Source organism: Pseudorca crassidens, chromosome 14 (assembly GCF_039906515.1).
Source record: "Pseudorca crassidens isolate mPseCra1 chromosome 14, mPseCra1.hap1, whole genome shotgun sequence".
Lineage (NCBI taxonomy): Eukaryota > Metazoa > Chordata > Mammalia > Artiodactyla > Delphinidae > Pseudorca > Pseudorca crassidens.
Genome location: NC_090309.1, coordinates 78,210,036 through 78,226,716, shown reverse-complemented (window position 1 = coordinate 78,226,716; position 16,681 = coordinate 78,210,036). Strand labels below are relative to the sequence as shown.

Sequence of the window (16,681 nt, the reverse complement as noted above, 5' to 3'; positions counted from 1 at the left end):
GATACATCCAGGCAGCAGTGGTTTGGGGATGAAGCCCAGGCCTCTGACTTCTTATCCAGGACTCTTTTTACTCAACCACACGCCCTCTCAGGAGTCTTTCTATTTCCTGACAAACATCACGACCCTCCTTGAGCAGGCGAGGGAGGATCAAAGTCCCAGTCTTCTGGTGGTAGTGGTATTGGTAGGTCTGATGGGGTGGCGTTTCACATTTATTGTGTTCACTCCTCAGGCCAGGGAACATTACAAATTCAATTCACATAACTGGAGTTATTTTTTTCCCTTTCAAAATATGATTTCAGTGTTTAAGGTCATCCCTTTGTACTATTCATAGTTACTCAGTTTTATTTCGTTTCATTTTAAAATACGGCAAACTAGCTTTATTACTTTACAACAGAACAAAGAAGCTAGTGAGTATTAAAATAAGAACTATGGATTATTCTGTTTGATGGGCAAAAGCCTTTCCTGGGAAACTAACTAATCTCTACCCCCTGGACACCCTGATTCTGCTTTTCCTTTGGCAGATCAAGAGTGATGTCAGGAGAAAGGGAAGAACATAGGGGCACACTCTGTTTGTCAAAACATCTTGAACAATTTTTCAAACATTTTGAGTTTGTTAAAATCCAGACTGCGTAGTGCCAAGCAGTTTTGCTTAATTTCTAAGCCCCTGGGTATTTAAAGGGAAATTTAATCGGTATTTTTCTGAATCGTTTCATTTAATTCATCAGTGTGCTGTTTCATAAGAGCGATTTGATGCCAAAGAAGTCCTTCTGTAACAATTTAGAAATTTTACTCTGGAAGACTCTGAAGGACTGAGAGCAGAAAAAAGAGCAGGGGCCCAGGGGTTCTAGAACCTCACAGATGAAGATCTAGAAACAGCTGCGGAGGGGTCTTGCTTGAGATCACTCCAGCCACGAGCAGGAGAGGTGGAATATCAAGCCCAGAGCACATAAATCTGCCCCGGGCACTGCTCTCTTCATGTTCAGATGACTCAAAATTCTGTGCTGGACAAACGTGAATTTCTATTCAGCAGACTAGCCTGTTTGTATGAATGTAGCATTTTCATGATTCTAATTCATAGCAAGGACTGTTTCTAAAATGTTCTGCAGTAATTGGCATATGCTTGTGCACCTTTGCTACGAGAAAAAGCTTTTGCTTCCTCAGGGTCAGGGCAAAAGCCCCTCAAGGGTCAGCAGTGTCCCGGAGATAAAACGTTACTGAAGTTCTATCTCTTTCACTACCTCCTCGCCTCCCCACCTACTCAGTGGAAGCACTCAGAGCCAGTTTCTGCTTCTGTGCATTCAACAGTGCAACACACACACACACACACACACACACACACACACACACACACACACACGATATTTAAATGCCATTTGTACAAGGATGTTCTGGATTTGGGGAATAAGCCAATGCCCAGTAATGGTGGACATATCAAACCAACAGTGGTGTGGCAGCATAAACGCAGAGGCCGCTGATGCAAAGGCTGGTTTAGTGCCTCTTCTGTCCCAGCTTTGGTGCCCAGTGGTTTACGTCTCTTCAGTCATTTCATCTTCTTAATTATTCTGACAGTTTCACAGTATTCAGCTGATTTTATAGTCATGATACTGGTATTTAGTGAGGTGAAACAACTCGTCCAAAGTCACCAGCTAGTAAGTGGCGGAGCTGGATTTGAGCACAGATCCAAAAACAGGGAGCCTTCAAAGCGCATGCTGTTTCCTTCTGTCATTCTGCTTGCTGCAAGCACTATTCGGTTACTGGGCATAAGTCAATAAAAGTGATGCAGCCACACGAATGACATTCAGACCTGGTTAAAGGGCGCTTAATTAGATACAGTTTTCAGGCAAAAATTTCAGTTCTGTAGCCCTTGCCTAACCTGTGGATGGTTACGCTCTAGAAGTTTATTATAATTCAGGTAGGTGTCAATAGCAGTGCATTCTTTCCATAGAAATAACATGGAAATGATAGGCTTCTGGGCCAATCCACAAAACCTTGTAACTTGGGAATGGGGCATAATTCTGGAATTAGGGGCAGGGCCGGTAGCTGGTCACTTCATGGGGCAGTGCCGTAGGGATAACTGGGAACATGAACGGTGTATGACCATGGCTTCTGTGGATTACATGGCTCTACCATAGGCCTGGGAGCTCTTCAGCCAGAACTAGAGCCGATTCATTGAGCCCCAGACTTTCCATTGCTTTAGTTTGCAATGGAAAACTTCGGGGTAGCATCTGTTGTTCATCAGGAACGTGGGGAGACTGAAGATTTGTTCTCTTCCTTTAAGCCTTGGGATCCGAAAAGCATCACCTCTCTGGACAGATTCACAAGCCTAGCTCCTAAGTGGTTTTTCACATGAACACTTCCATTCTTCATCTGTGGTCCTGTAAGCACCGGAAAGGCAGAGGTTTCATATGTTTTACCCACCTTTGTAGGTTTGATAGCCAGCATATATGCTGGTATATCATAGGTCCTTAATATACATTCATCAACTGAATAAATCTTCAACGAATCCCCCATTCAGTTGCCATTGGCCTTAGATTTCATCAGCCAAATTATAGAGGAAGGAAAGTTGCCATATTTGGGTTACATTAGGGATGTGGGTGACTAGAATGTCATCCTCTTCCCCTACCAAATGGCTATGAATCCATCAGGAACTAAGCTCAGACATCTCCTTCTCCAGAAAACCTTCTCCTATGCCACCTACCTCCAACAGAGGCTGGGATAGACGCTCTAATATCAGCCTCTGGTTGTATGATTAGTACTCTGTGATTAGGTGTCACTGCCCCGCTTTATTTTGTTACTTTTTGCCTGTCTCCTAGACTGGGAAACTCTTGAGATTTATTCCTCTTTGTAAACGCAAGAGCTAATCCAGTGACTGACTCTTTGTGCTTAAGTGCTTAAGTAGTGCAAGTAGAATAATATCGACCTTCACCCTTGGGCCCCTAAAGAGGCCCGTGTCTTCATCCCTGGAAGCTGTGAATATGTTAGGTTACATAATAAAGGGTAATTAATGTTGCTAATCAGCTGACCCTAAATTAGCAAGATTACCCCGCATTATCTGGGAGGGCCCAGTGTACTCACAAGAGTCTTAAAAGTGGAAGAGGGGGCAGAAGAGGAGGACAGAGTTATGCAGTGTGAGAAGGACTTGACCCTCCATTGCTGACTCGGAAGATGGAGGAAAGGGGCCATGAGTTGAGGAATGCAGGCAGCCTCTAGAAGCTGGAAAAGGCAAGGAAGTGGATTCTCCCCTAGAGCCTCCAGAAGAGAACACAGCACTGCAAGCATATTGATCTTAGCACAATGAGACTCATGCCAGACTTCTGACCTGTAGCACTATAAGGTAACAACTTTGTGTTATTTTAAGAGACTAATTTGTGATAATTTGTTATACAATAAACACAACTGGGACCTCCAGATTTACCATTTGCGGTATGAATAATGGGCCTGGGCAATGATATCCCAGAGAGAAATCCTCAAGTTCCCACATGTCCAGATGAGCGTAAGTCCAGTTTTTCAGGTCCCTCTCACTTATTTGTCCAGGAATTCACAAGTGGTTACCAGTGTCTGAACAACGAGTCCTGCTGTATCTCTGTGATTTTGCTGTGGTCAGAATTTAATGGCATGCATTTTGGGACTGGACGATGATACAATTGCCATCAGAAAGAGTATTAATGCCACCAGGTGCCATAATGTCTTTGCAAAAGCTGCACCTGCTCTCTTATGGTTGACCTCAATAAAGAAATGTTCTATGGCAGAAAGAGTCAAGGGCAGAACCGCTGTGTCTGCAAGGATGTGGCCAGGCTGACATTTTGCTCCGGCTACTACCACACATGTCAGAGTGGACAGCTGCCCAAGCCACTGATTCTTTTAGAGGAATTTCCTGGGTCACACCTAACCAAAGTCAGGGACTCTCGAGTAAGTAAGACCTCCCTCCATCAAATAGTGCTGTCAGGTTCCCATCCTGAGGCAGCGTCATCAGCAAGGGTCCCATTTGAAGCCCTACAGCTAAGGCTCCTGGGTGTTGGTAAAGTTTCTGCAGATCCCAGCCCCCCACTCTAGTGGTTGTCCGAGGGGCGGGGGTCATTCCACAAGCCTAGAGTGGAGTCAGATCACTGAACCCCACTCTGATCGGCTCCTGAGGCTCCACTCACACAGCTGTTTCTCCCAGATCCCAGCTGGTGCACAAAGGGCTGTACCAGAACGGGCTCCAGTATCCTGGGCTTCAGGACCCATATCTCACACTCCAGGTCAACATTCCATTTTTCCTCCCCCAAAGTCAGTGCAGGGACTAGTCAGACATCCTCAGAGTAACTTTATTTTCCAAGGAGCTCACTGTTCTTTCTTGATCTACCCCAAACTGTCTCCCTAACTTTGAATCTGAAATAAAGAAGCTAAGGTCTCCATTTCCTCCCTTCCACAAGACCCTGAGTTCCTTACGCACAATCCTCCCCAGACTCTGCCTTCTAATGCACACTTGAGGAAACAGACTGCCCCCCATCCCCCGCCTCACAGGCACGCGTGTGCACACACGCAGGCGCGCGCACGCATCAACACCTGACAGAAAAATTCTTGTACAACCTTGTATTTATATTTATGTAACTTGTGAGCTATTTCATAATGAGAAACATTTTTCAATATGTGGAGATAAGTGGAATTTTTAAATGGCAGGTTCTTTCAGTGAAAAAGTCCTCCTTATCAAGTAGCCATCAATATATGTGTCGCTTCACTGACTGATGAATGTGTGGATGAAAAGAGGAAACCCCTAAGGATTTTTAGGGTAACTACAAGAAAGCAGAGCTCATATACTGGGGACTCGCTGGAGGAAGATGGTTTGGGTTACAAAGGGGTAGGTTGAGGAATTTGTTTCCATCTCTACTGATAGACAGAATGTGAGGAATTCAAGAAAATGAGATATGTAGGTTACTCAGGAAAGGGGACAGTCCATTAGGGTGGAAGGGCCAGTAATGGTGACCTAACCGATTCCAGAGGAGTCCTGGAAGCACATTCTCCTGGAAGGGTTAATAGCTTGCCAAACGGTTCACCTTCTTTGGCACTCTCCCCTCCCCCAGGTTAGAAGGTATAAATCGTTGACTATCAGGATAATGAGAAGCAGATTGGCCTCTGCTAATTTCTGGGATGTGGAAGGTCTTTAGAAAAAGCCTTGTAAGACATTGCTGAGTGTTATGAGCCCTACCGCCTTGATAGAGGGCACATGTGGGATGCAGACCGGGAAGTCTGGGTTCCAGCCTGGCAGAGGCTGCAGGGGAGGGTGTAGCCGCACAGATAATACCTGTAAACCATCACATGTTCGGGGACATGAGGACCCTTCTGCCTTTATTTGGAATATCAGAGCCAGGGATGAGGAAAAGGTAGTCCACCCTCCTGTGCACTCTATGTGTATATATCCTTCCCTGAGATTGAGGCTGAGGTCTCTTTCGGATACCTGTCTCCCTGTGTTCTGAATAGAGGCTGATCAGAACCCCAAATCTTCACTGAATAAGTAGCTAAGTTGAAATTGCTGAGAATGCATAGAAACAAAAAGTGAATACAAAAATCTGCTTCATGAGAAATTAAGTTAGTATAAACCTGGAGGAAAGAGGCAAGGAGAAAGAAAGCTCTTTCTGAAAAGAGACCTGCCTACAGGTCCTGAAGCAGGAAACCCTGACAGGCAGGACAGAGCGCAGCAGCAGAAGCAAGGTGTCTGGAACCTGGCTTCCTCTTACTGGCCTCAGAAACTCTTTGTCCAGAGGTGGCATCTGCCTGCCAACCTGGCAGAGACCCTCTGCGGAGCTGGCCTCCCTCAGGAGTGGCTGAAGGGCTTGTCCATCTCTGGTGCAGAGTTGGGCAAGGCCAATGTGGGAGGCGCGTCTCCCTGACGGATACTGCATGGGACCCCAAGACAACGATGGTTGTCTTGTGATGCCAGGAGCCTTTAAATTTCTTGTGACACAGGAGCCTTTAAATTTCATGGCCCTTCCATGCAGTAGCAAAGTTTGAGTGAAAATGAATGCTTTTATTACAGCATACAGAGGAATGGATGATAGAGTGAAACAGAAGGTCAGATTGGAAGGGAGCTTAAAGATGGTGTCCTCCAAATCTTTCACTCTACCTATGGAGAAACTGAGCTTCAGAGGGGGAGAAGACTTAAGCTGCCCACTTGTTGAAGTTGGTGGAATATTTTGGACTTTCTGAACAGTATTTGCCAATTCCTTTAGGTAGGCTTACCTTCAAAACATATTTTTGAAATGTATTTTATCCCTCAGAAACTGATTCCTCATTGCAATGCCACAGGCAAGCCAAAGGCCAAGGGGTGGAAAAGAAGCTGAGATATTTTACACCAACAAGTTGCTTACAGTCTAATGGGACAATTAACTCTGACATGGAGTAATAAATGCTATAGAAGGACATGCATGTAATTACTTTATTCTTAAAAGAAATTTACCAGGTGCCTACATTTCCCAAGGCAAAAACACGGCCATGTTCCATAGAGTCAGAGTTGTCAGTTAAGTGATTTTGGATGAGTAGGTGTTAGTATTTATACTTGATATATTACAATAAGAAAAGTATAACAGGATGAGAAAGAAAAGAGAGACAAAATAATTTTAAGCAACTTTAACTTTTATTAACACAATGAGAGAAACTGTATTATGAAAATTTTAAAGATATTATGAATATTATTGGTTTGATACATAGGCTTAGTTTTCTTTGAATAGAAAAACTCATAGTCTACAGTAATCACATTGGATACTATGGTTACCTTCTATGAATTTTTACCTGCCAGAAAACGTTTTGGAAGTAATTAAGTTAATATAATGAGGGTAATTTACAGTTGGTTAATTGTTCAATAAATCACATCAACAAATGTTTTTTGTAACCTGGTGTGTGTGTGTGTGTGTGTGTGTGTGTGTGTGTGTGTGTGTGTGTGTGTGTGTGTGTGTGTGTGTGTGTGTGTGTGTGTGTGTGTGTGTGTGTGTGTTGATGCAGGGACTGAGTGAGGGGAAGGGTGAGGTGAGCCTAGATCAGAATAAGAACCAGAGTGTTGATGAGTATATATGTGAATATCATGAGGCAACTTTGGTGACACATTCTATCACCTGTGAGTGCTAACAGATATGACTCATGGCCAACACCACCTCAAGTTCTCAAGATGAGAGGAAATAATGTGTTACTTAAGGTCCTCACATCTTTGACCCCCGCTTTCTTTGCTCTGCCAAGAGCAATATGAAGTGGTCCCTGCATCTTGGGGAAAGCCTCAACCCTCATCCTCAAAAGCTCCCCCTTCATCATGTGTGCAGCAAACTCTTTGACCTCACCTTGTCAGCTGGCATGACCCTCAACTGGAGGGAAATAATAAGATGAGGAAACAGGTTATTACCTCCCAACCCTGGCTTCATGTTTTGCTGAGTCAAGACTGTGCCCTGATGGGGTTAAGGGAGCATTATTAATGTCAGCAGAAGAATAGGACGTGGAAATTGTGTCTGGACATGGGCTGAGAAGATGAAGGATAAGGCAACACTCATATACAATCTGGTAGGGCCCTTACAGGCTCCCCACAACTTATCCTAATGGAAGCAAAGAGGGGCTGGAGATGGATATATTTTTAAAACTTCTCCAAAGTTGCTCTCCCAAGCAAATTCAGAGAATGAGTCATTTTTATGCTCAGTTTCCTCCCAAATTTCAGCATTTGACTTAATCATTAGTTCTTAAATTATGTGGTCTCAGAAAACTAACATTGACCTGCGTTGTGCTGGCCCTAAGAGGCTGCCACTTACTTTCACAAAAGGCAGTGATTGCCAGGTACTCTGCTACCTAAACAAACTTGAGAACCACTGGACTAATTGAATCCTGGTTCAAATAGTTATCCCATCAAATATCCTCTTTCGCTCTGGCCCAGCCTAGGCCAAGACATGGGTGGAAGGGGCATGTTTACTGCCCACATAGCAATTTCTTTCAATGCTAGAGTGACTCTCAGCCACTGTCTTTCTACACGTGCATACCTAGTTTTCTTTTTAGACTAGGCCAAAAGAGGAAACTCTGCTTTAAACTTCCTTCAAGTATGGCCAACATAGACTGAGTTTTGGTTGACTTGTTGGTTCATGAATTCAGAATTTCTATGGGGCGATATAGAACCTAAAGCTGGTGGAGAAAGTAGACTCTTGGAACCAGGATGGACTTTAAAAGATGCCCTGACTTAGAAGACTGAGGGCTCTACAGCCAGAAACTCCACAGCACCTCATGACAGAAATAGCAAGGCACACAGCTTCTAATCCCGCTCGCCCATGAGTCACCTCCACACTGGCTGCTATTCCAGCTCTCCTGGCAGTTCTTCTAGCCTCTTGGCAATGTTCCTTATTCACTCCTTAATTCTTATCTGCCCTGATTTTGACTGTGACCGTTAGATTTTTGCAGAGGAATCCCCAGGGTAGTGTCAAAAAGCATTTGAGACTCTGTGGAACTGCCCTATAATTGTTTTTCATTTTCACCAGAACAGGTGAGGTTATGATTGCTACTCTTAAGGAAGAGACGGACTGCACTTAATATGTTCAAATCTGTCTTTGAGGCTCCCCATGTAGATGAGGGAAACATGTCCCTTTGCAACTCTCAAAAAGCAAAATTATACTATAAAGAGAGTTGTACACTGAATGGAATTCATCATTGAATTTCTCCAGGAGAAGTTATAATTAAGTTGCAGTTCTCGGGATTATGATAGAACAGACGAGTGTCCTTGACAGGATGTCCTCTACATTCTCCACCAGAATTTGGCTCCCCTCTGTTTTGACCCCCCCAGACACCAAGTGACAAACGCCATCTTGATGACCCAGGACTGTTTGGATCACTCCAAGCTGAGGCTAAAAGTAGCTCACGGACCATCTGTAAATCGTAAGGATATTACATTTCTAAAGAATAAAGGATACACAAAGCTGATCATTCAGTCAATAGGTCAGTCAGTTCCTTGGTATCTCGAAGCTTCCTCTACTTGCTATCAATTAATTAAGGTATAGAGTAGCCTAGAGGGAGGAAGCACCCATCATTTCGACAGATAAAACATATTTTGATGATAAAACAGGCAGCAGTTCACCAGCCTGATCGAGCAAATGTCTCAGTATTCCTAGTAGATTTTTTTTTAAGTCTCACAAATAGTCAAGGCAAAATTTCTTAAGATTAATTTGAATTTGCAGAAATAAATATCCTGTTTGTTTACTTTCTCTTTTACACAAATTTAAAAAGCTGGCCTTGGAGTGAAAACAAACTTAGGATCCCCAGGGAATGTGCCGCCTAACTCAAGGAAGGCTTCTGTTTGGGAAAAAAGACGCTGGCTTGCCTGGGATCTCCTGAAACACAACCGAGGCAGGAAAGAATTGTGAGATGTGAGGATCATTGAGGCGTTTCACCCAGGGCTGGAAAGGGTCTGAAACACCACCGGTTGGATTCTCTCTTATCCAATTCCTGCATAGTTCATTTTTTTTTTGGACCATTGTTTTAGAAAGTTCTTCCTCATACTGACCTAAACTCTGCCTCCCTATCACTCTGTCCCTTTGCTTCTCTTCTAAACTTCCTGGGGTCCCTTCTATTTAACAGTCTTTTAGGGACATGCAGACACTGCCTTCTCCCTTTTCCACCCCTCAGCTCTCGGTCTTCTCTAGGCCAGGCACGCCCAGTCCTCACAACTGTTCCATGTCAGATCTGTCTTCACTCTCCTGCTCTCCCTGCTTTAGACCAATTATAATTTGCCTAGAGAAATGTTTTCCCTCAAATAGAAAAAACACAATACTCCAGGTGAGTTGAACACATCCCTTATTCTAAAAACTGGTTATTCAACAACTACAAAGTCTAAATATGAATGTTTAAAAATGGCAAAAAGAGTAGGATTTCACTGATCATTAGACAACTTCAGAATTTTCTTTAAGACCTTAAGATACAATACCAAACAAGTAAAAGTGATAAATTGCAAATGTACATATACAGATGTAGACATATGTGTGCACACAGGGTGGTCCACTTGACAGAGGGTCCTTACAAACCACATTAGGTCCAGAAGCTTCCAGAATGCTTTGAGTTCAGTTTATGAGTAGGCTTTCTTTAGGAGTCTATAATGCATAAATAACTATTGATTAGCTTCCTAGAGACAGGTTTTTAGTAGAATTCTGAACAAGGACATTAGAGAAATGCCCCCAGTGGGGTCATTTTTGTTGACCTGGGACTACATAAAAATGGGAGTATTGAATGCTTAATGTCACATTTTATTGCTTGGTTCAGCTAATTTGTCTTGTGGGAAGCAAATGTTTTTGAAAGCATTCCAGAGCCTTTGTAGTGTTAAAGCTCATTACCTTGGATTTCATATGAGCCAAAAAATATACAACCAACTAAGTGCTCTGAACCTCAGGAAAATTTCATGACTAGACAGAAGCAAAGCTGCGAGTAACATGTGCAAAGATAAGGTGAACTGAGCAATTTGCATTCTTATTAATAAAATGCAGTATAATAAATTTGGGGGGATTCTTTTGTTATTCTTTTCTTTAAAGTGCTAAAAATAATTTAATGAATGGATTGAAGACAGTATACCTTCTTTAGAGAAATTATATTACTTTTCTGTTACTCTTTAACCCTCATATGAGTGTATGAGCTTGGAAAAAAAATGTACATATTTTACCTAGACACAGTCCTTTTATAGACCAGAATACATTTTTCAGTTATCTACAATACACCCTGTCCTATGCAGGTCCGTTCATGTACATAATTCAGTTCTAACTCTTTTTTTTTTTTAATTTTAATTATTTATTTTGGGCTGTGTTGGGTCTTCATTTCTGTGCGAGGGCTTTCTCTAGTTGTGGCAAGTGGGGGCCACTCTTCATCGCAGTGCGCGGGCCTCTCACTATCGCGGCCTCTCTTGTTGCAGAGCACAGGCTCCAGACACGCAGGCTCAGCAGTTGTGGCTCACGGGCCTAGTTGTTCCGCGGCATGTGGGATCTTCCCAGACCAGGGCTCGAACCCGTGTCCCCTGCATTAGCAGGCAGATTCTCAACCACTGCGCCACCAGGGAAGCCCCCAGTTCTAACTCTTGAAGCATTGTTTATCCTATTTTACAGATAAGGAAACTAAAGCCCCAATGTATCTATTCTGATTTTCTTTTAATAAGTGATTCACAAGAGCCAGAAGAATTTTATTGAATATTATTGTTCCATCTAGTCCTCAAGATACCCACAATCTCACCTTATCTACCTAGTTAGACCTATTTCCCATGCCTATCTTTAAGTCCTTCTACTACTAAATCGATGGATAAGGTAACAGTCATCAGTTTGTGTGTTCAGAATCCCACAATTTTGCCCCCTCAGAAATATTCTCTCTTATCTGCTCTGTCTGTTGAAATGATCCAACTTCCAGTCATCTGAATGATTCCTTCTATAGGAAATACTTTTAGCTGGCCCATGACATGAGAACCCTCTCTGTGTCCTCTTCACTCCTTCTCCATAAATACTGAGGGGAGAGTTCCATATTTTACTACTAATGGGGCGAAACAAATAAAAGTATACAACAAAAAAAAAGTTAAATGTTCTTTATATTCCATAGATAAGCTAAACTATGTATTATATTATAGGACTCTTTACCAAGAGATATAAAGTCTGGTCCAAATTATTCACAAAATTATTCTTATAATCTCCAGTCACTTATTGATATTAACACATTGTTGGCATGAGCATTCCTTTCATTCAAGTGTCACTAATTAAATAAGGGCCCTGTTTGCAGTTTTGACAGGGATATGCACAGGTTTCCAATAAATTTTCATTAGATAGACAGTCATTAGGTGGTTCAGTTCAATACGTAGAGAATTTCTCTTAACATCAATTTTATTATTCATAGTGCTAAATCCTTTATCATCTTTAGGTAAGTTTATGTAATTATATTAAATTATTTTCAGTCCATATATTTCTGTCTACTAACATAATAAATATCTCTACTATGAAGGAGGTCATAAAATCTAAAATCATTTCTTAGAACGGTATATACTTGTGAACTTGACTTTATTATGTTTTGTTCACCTTTATCCCACAGAGATTTGCAAGCTTTCTTTGGTCAAGTTTAATCATACATACAAATTCATTATATTTTTCAAATTTTTGTCATCAAATCACGGTTACATTTTCATATATTAAACAATTTAATAGCTATTTCTCTTGGAATAATACATTGGTTTTTTTCAAATATTTTATCATCTTTATTTTTGTATCTTTCACTTCTCTTATACAGTTACTTTGTCAGTTTCTCTAAATAATAACAAAGATTCAAATTCTGTAAAGCTAAAGAAAGAATTGAAATTAGGATTCCATTCATTAAATTGCCATTTTCAAACTGTGTAATTTTTCCAATTCGGGTGACTATTCAAGGCTTAGTTAAATATCAAAGTCTCTTGCAGCTCTAGCACTATAGGCCACATTTGAGGTTTAAATATTCCTTCAAAAGGCATGATTTCAATTCTATCCATATCTCTCTGATGTTTATTTGATGCATAAGCAATAAGATTTATTGGCTTGTATCTTTCTTATGTTTTATCTACATCCAGATAAATGACTTAGATTGTACCAAACTAAGACACCCAGAAATATTCCTCAGACTGTGGATGCCTCCCCAGCCTTTCTCCCTAGCCATGGCACCATCTATATAGCCTAACTCTTCGATCTTTAATTTCTTCATTAATGCATGGGGGAAGTACCTTCTCACGTGTATTTGTTACGAGAACTACCTGAAATGCAACTGTATGTAAAAACATGACACACATCGAGCTTTTCACAAATTATGCTACTATAATCATTATTATCTGCGATACACAATTATTACTTCTATATGCCTAGCATCTTTGTGCCCTTATTGTAACAAAAGAAACACTTTCTTTGGAGACCTGCTCCTCTTCTACTCAGACTCTGGGTTTCTGCATGCTGCCAATCCCATGACCCCAGCTCCAAGACACAGCATGAGCACATGGCCCAGATCCAGATAATAATAATGTCCCAGCGTCTGGTGACAGTGACTGACCTGAGAAGGGGAATGTGACCCAGGCTACAGCAATCTGAGTTTTCCCTGTGATCCTCTTAAGTGAAGCAAGTAGAGAAAATGCCTTTCCTCTCTGATAAAGGAGCATCGTGGACATGAGACTGCCGACCTAGTGGTGACCTTGTCCTCTACACTATCAAGATACCAGAGAGAGTAAAACCGACACCTAAGGACACATTGCAGAGGCATCATCCGGGAAAGGGTGAATCCCCTGTCCCAGAGGTTTCCAGTTACTGCAACTCTTCCATTAACTTTATGAGCTCTCATCTATTCTTACAATGAACATGTGTCCAAGCAAGTTGGAATCCAGTTTTCATCATTTGTACCCAAGAGCCTTTCTGACGAGAACCTCAGTTTGCATAAAGAAAAGCAGTGCTGTCAGCACAAGCAGCAGAGAAGACTCATTTCAAGTAACCTTGGTGGGGCCGGTGACTTTTAGATGTGGCAATCTCTCTACGACTCGAAGAGGAACTACAGAGCCCAGGCTTTCCAAAACATAACAGTGTAGTTGAAAAGGAAGGAGGTAAGATGGAACACAGGTGCAGATCCTTGAAAGAGATACACTCCCCCAGATGCTCGCCTCGAGGCATCCTGAGGAAGGTTATACAAAACAAGCCACTGGGGACTTGGAGATAGTGCCTGGCAGAAAGGGTAATCTGTAAGCAGGACATTGCACTGCGCCTTTCCCTGACCTAAGGTGTCACCTGTGTGATGCAGACCTCTGAAGGTGCTTGGTTACAATCAATAAATGTTACTGTCCTTTTAGCTATTTGGTCTTGTACGAGACATCTAAATTTTCTGGGAATCGTCCCCATATCTGCTCAGTTCCAAAGACCAAGCTCTTCCTGGTATTGAATCAGTCCTGTTTGGGGTAAGGGAGGGCTGAGCAGTTGGGCATTTCTGCATCCGTTTGGCTGTAACATGCCCTCTTGCAGGGGGCAGGCCAAGTCTCCTCGAGTCTGGAATTACAGGAGTCAGATCCCTAGATAGGGTCTGGCGTGACTCGTTAGGCTTGAAGTGTCTCCTTTCAGTTGGCTTCAGAAGAGTTCTGACATTTCTCGCAGTTTCCTCCTGGATGTTGTTCTCACCATAATTGTCCCCTCACCTGTGTGTGTGGGGGGGTCTCTCTTGCAAGGGTGTATTTCCTAAATTCCCACACACTGAAATACCCTAAGGCACTCATAGCTGAGGGTGAAAGCTTGGGGTTTCTTGTGTGGCTTTTCATGCTACTCTCCATCTCCAAGGAGCAGGCAGCCTCCTGTTTGGTCTAGGGTATAACCGTGGGATGTTAGAGCGGAATGAGGCTAGAGGCACCGTCTTCGGCACAATTTCATCTTACTGCTCTTGGGCGTCAAGGGAGTGTGTCCCACACACGGTTAGTGACAGAGCTGAGGCTGGTAACCCCAACGTCGTGATGCCAGTTTCTCTCCACGTACCACACACCTACCACCTAAGGACGTCTGAGCTCGGCGGAATCTTGCTCTGCACTGAAGCCCCTCCTGAGACTGGGGTAAGGTCTTGGTCACGTAGTGCCTTGTCTGTGCTTCGAACTGTAGTGAGAGGCTGGGTTTAGTGAGACCCCCATGCCTGAGGCCACAGAGTCCTAGCTGGTTGAGGCTGCAGCGGCACAGATTCATGGAGGGCACCGTCTGTGGGAGGCCAGGCCTGCGTGCAGTGCAGTGGGGGTCACTCTAGAGCCACAGTGTGATTAAAGAGACAGAGCTCCTGCCAGTGTTGAGTTTCTCATCTAAGTCTGGCCTTTGCTCCTTAGACGCACTTACATTGAACCCTTTCTATGTACCAGGTCCTGTGCTAAAACTGGGCATACGATACAAGAGAAATGACCCCATCCTCACTAAGCTCCTAGTGACAAAAGGATAAGTTCCATGTGAAACAGGGAATCCCTCCGTGCTGTGAAAACAGGCCACGTGCATTTCTCAGTTCTTAGGCTTCAGATGCTTTAACTCTCATCTTTATGTGCTGGAGAAATAAAAAAGCACGTAGCATCTATTTCTACAAGAACTGATCATGGCTACCAGCCATTTTATTACATTTTAACCTAAAGACTGGGGAGCAGGAGATTCGGGCAACAGGCTTTTTACAGGTGCCAGCATCCATCCTCCACCTCCAGCAGCCCACGGTGCTCATCCACGGAAAAGTCCTTTTCACACTGAGCTGCCATTGCCAGTTCTCCTGGCTACCTCCTAACCTCCACTGTTAACCCAGGAGAGCATGGATCTTATATTTGTTCTTTTCATTTCCTGGAGCAAACATGGTCCTGCACAAAAAAATAAAGGACTCTCAGAATATCTGCGGAACAAAGACAGTTGCCTTTCGTATCTTCTTTAACCTTCCATCAGTCCTTGGACCTCAGTGTACTTAGCAGTAAAATGAGGTCGTTGAGTCTTATGATATCTACAGTTTGCACTCCATGCTGACGTTCAGTGTCTTAATGAGGTACAAGAGATTAGCATGGACCTGGGCATCTGTGCGTGTGTGTGTGTGTACCTGTGTGTGCCAGGGCGAGGGCTCAAGTAATCACCCAGTGCCTTTGAAAACACAGCTTCCAAGAGTTTCAAGGTTAAGGCCAGGGGGTTACTTCTAGATCACGTGCAGAAAGCACCATGGGATAGAACGATACATGAAAAGGTGAGCATGGCACCTTTTCAGGCATTCAGAAGGGAGGGACAGAGGAGGGCACTGCAAGCTAGGAAAAAAGTCACACCATTGTCAGCACGAGATCATTTGTTCAATCCTCAGCATTTTCACTGTAGGGAAGAAAGATAGGTTATCGCACATTTTCTTAATGAAAAAAGTCTGGATTTTGAGTCCCGAATTTGTCACGTGTTTGGGAAAATTAATTCGGTTTTTGTATGTGCAGAATGGGGAGAAGAATACCTATTTCATAAAATAGTGGGGAGGAATCAGGAAGGATGTTATCAGTAAACCAGCTGTTACAGTGTGTGTTACGTAGCAAGTACTCAGTAATATTATTGTTGTTGTTGTTATTATTTTCACTGTGGAAATTCTTTTAGAGAACAGTGCTCAAGGCCAAGGCATGCCCTTGGGAACAGGATCCAAGAATGGTGAGTTTGCCTTGTCTCCTCACTAGACCTGGACCCTGAGCTACAGAAACCAGACCTGAGGTCTGTAGCCTAAGCCAACCTAGATGTGGAAAGCGAGGTGGTGGCCTTTAACATAAGCACACAAGGAAGCCAGCTCCTGCCAGTAACTACCTGGCCTGGGTCTTTGCTGGCAACTTGTGTGTTCTTGAGGAGACGGGGCTTATCACCAGCACTGTCGAACCCTTCCCCCTTCTGAAAGCCACACTCCAGCTTCATGTGCCTCCCACACAGAAATCTGGCCTTGTGCTTTTCATTTTGTGTCTTCTACACATGTGCTCCATTATGTTGCATCTTCCTCCTGAGGTTTCTGACTTGGCATCTTAAGCAAAGCCTGGTAAATGGCATTATCTACAAAATTGTCTATGCATATGTGTGTGTTACGTACATGTTTGTTTCCATGGATGTATGCATGGTATAAAACACTCTTTGATCTGCCTGGGATGGTTCCAGAGCCTTTGCTAGGGCAGGCCAGTGGCTGATTCTGAAAACTTTCTTGTGTCCCTGGTCTGTGGGGC

At 43.1% G+C, this 16,681-nt stretch overlaps 2 long non-coding RNA genes across 2 annotated transcripts in view; one reads left to right on the top strand and one right to left on the bottom strand.

Annotated features, from left to right (window-relative positions):
• Positions 1 to 16,681, top strand: part of LOC137205440 (uncharacterized) — a 340,710-nt gene that overhangs the window by 304,564 nt on the left and 19,465 nt on the right. The gene's annotated exons all lie outside the window — the stretch shown is intronic.
• LOC137205439 (uncharacterized) overlaps positions 11,761 to 16,681 on the bottom strand; it is a 393,223-nt gene continuing 388,302 nt past the window's right edge. Inside the window, exon 6 of the long non-coding RNA XR_010934141.1 lies at positions 11,761 to 15,319. This is a non-coding gene — a long non-coding RNA (uncharacterized lncRNA). The remainder of the gene's footprint in view (positions 15,320 to 16,681) is intronic.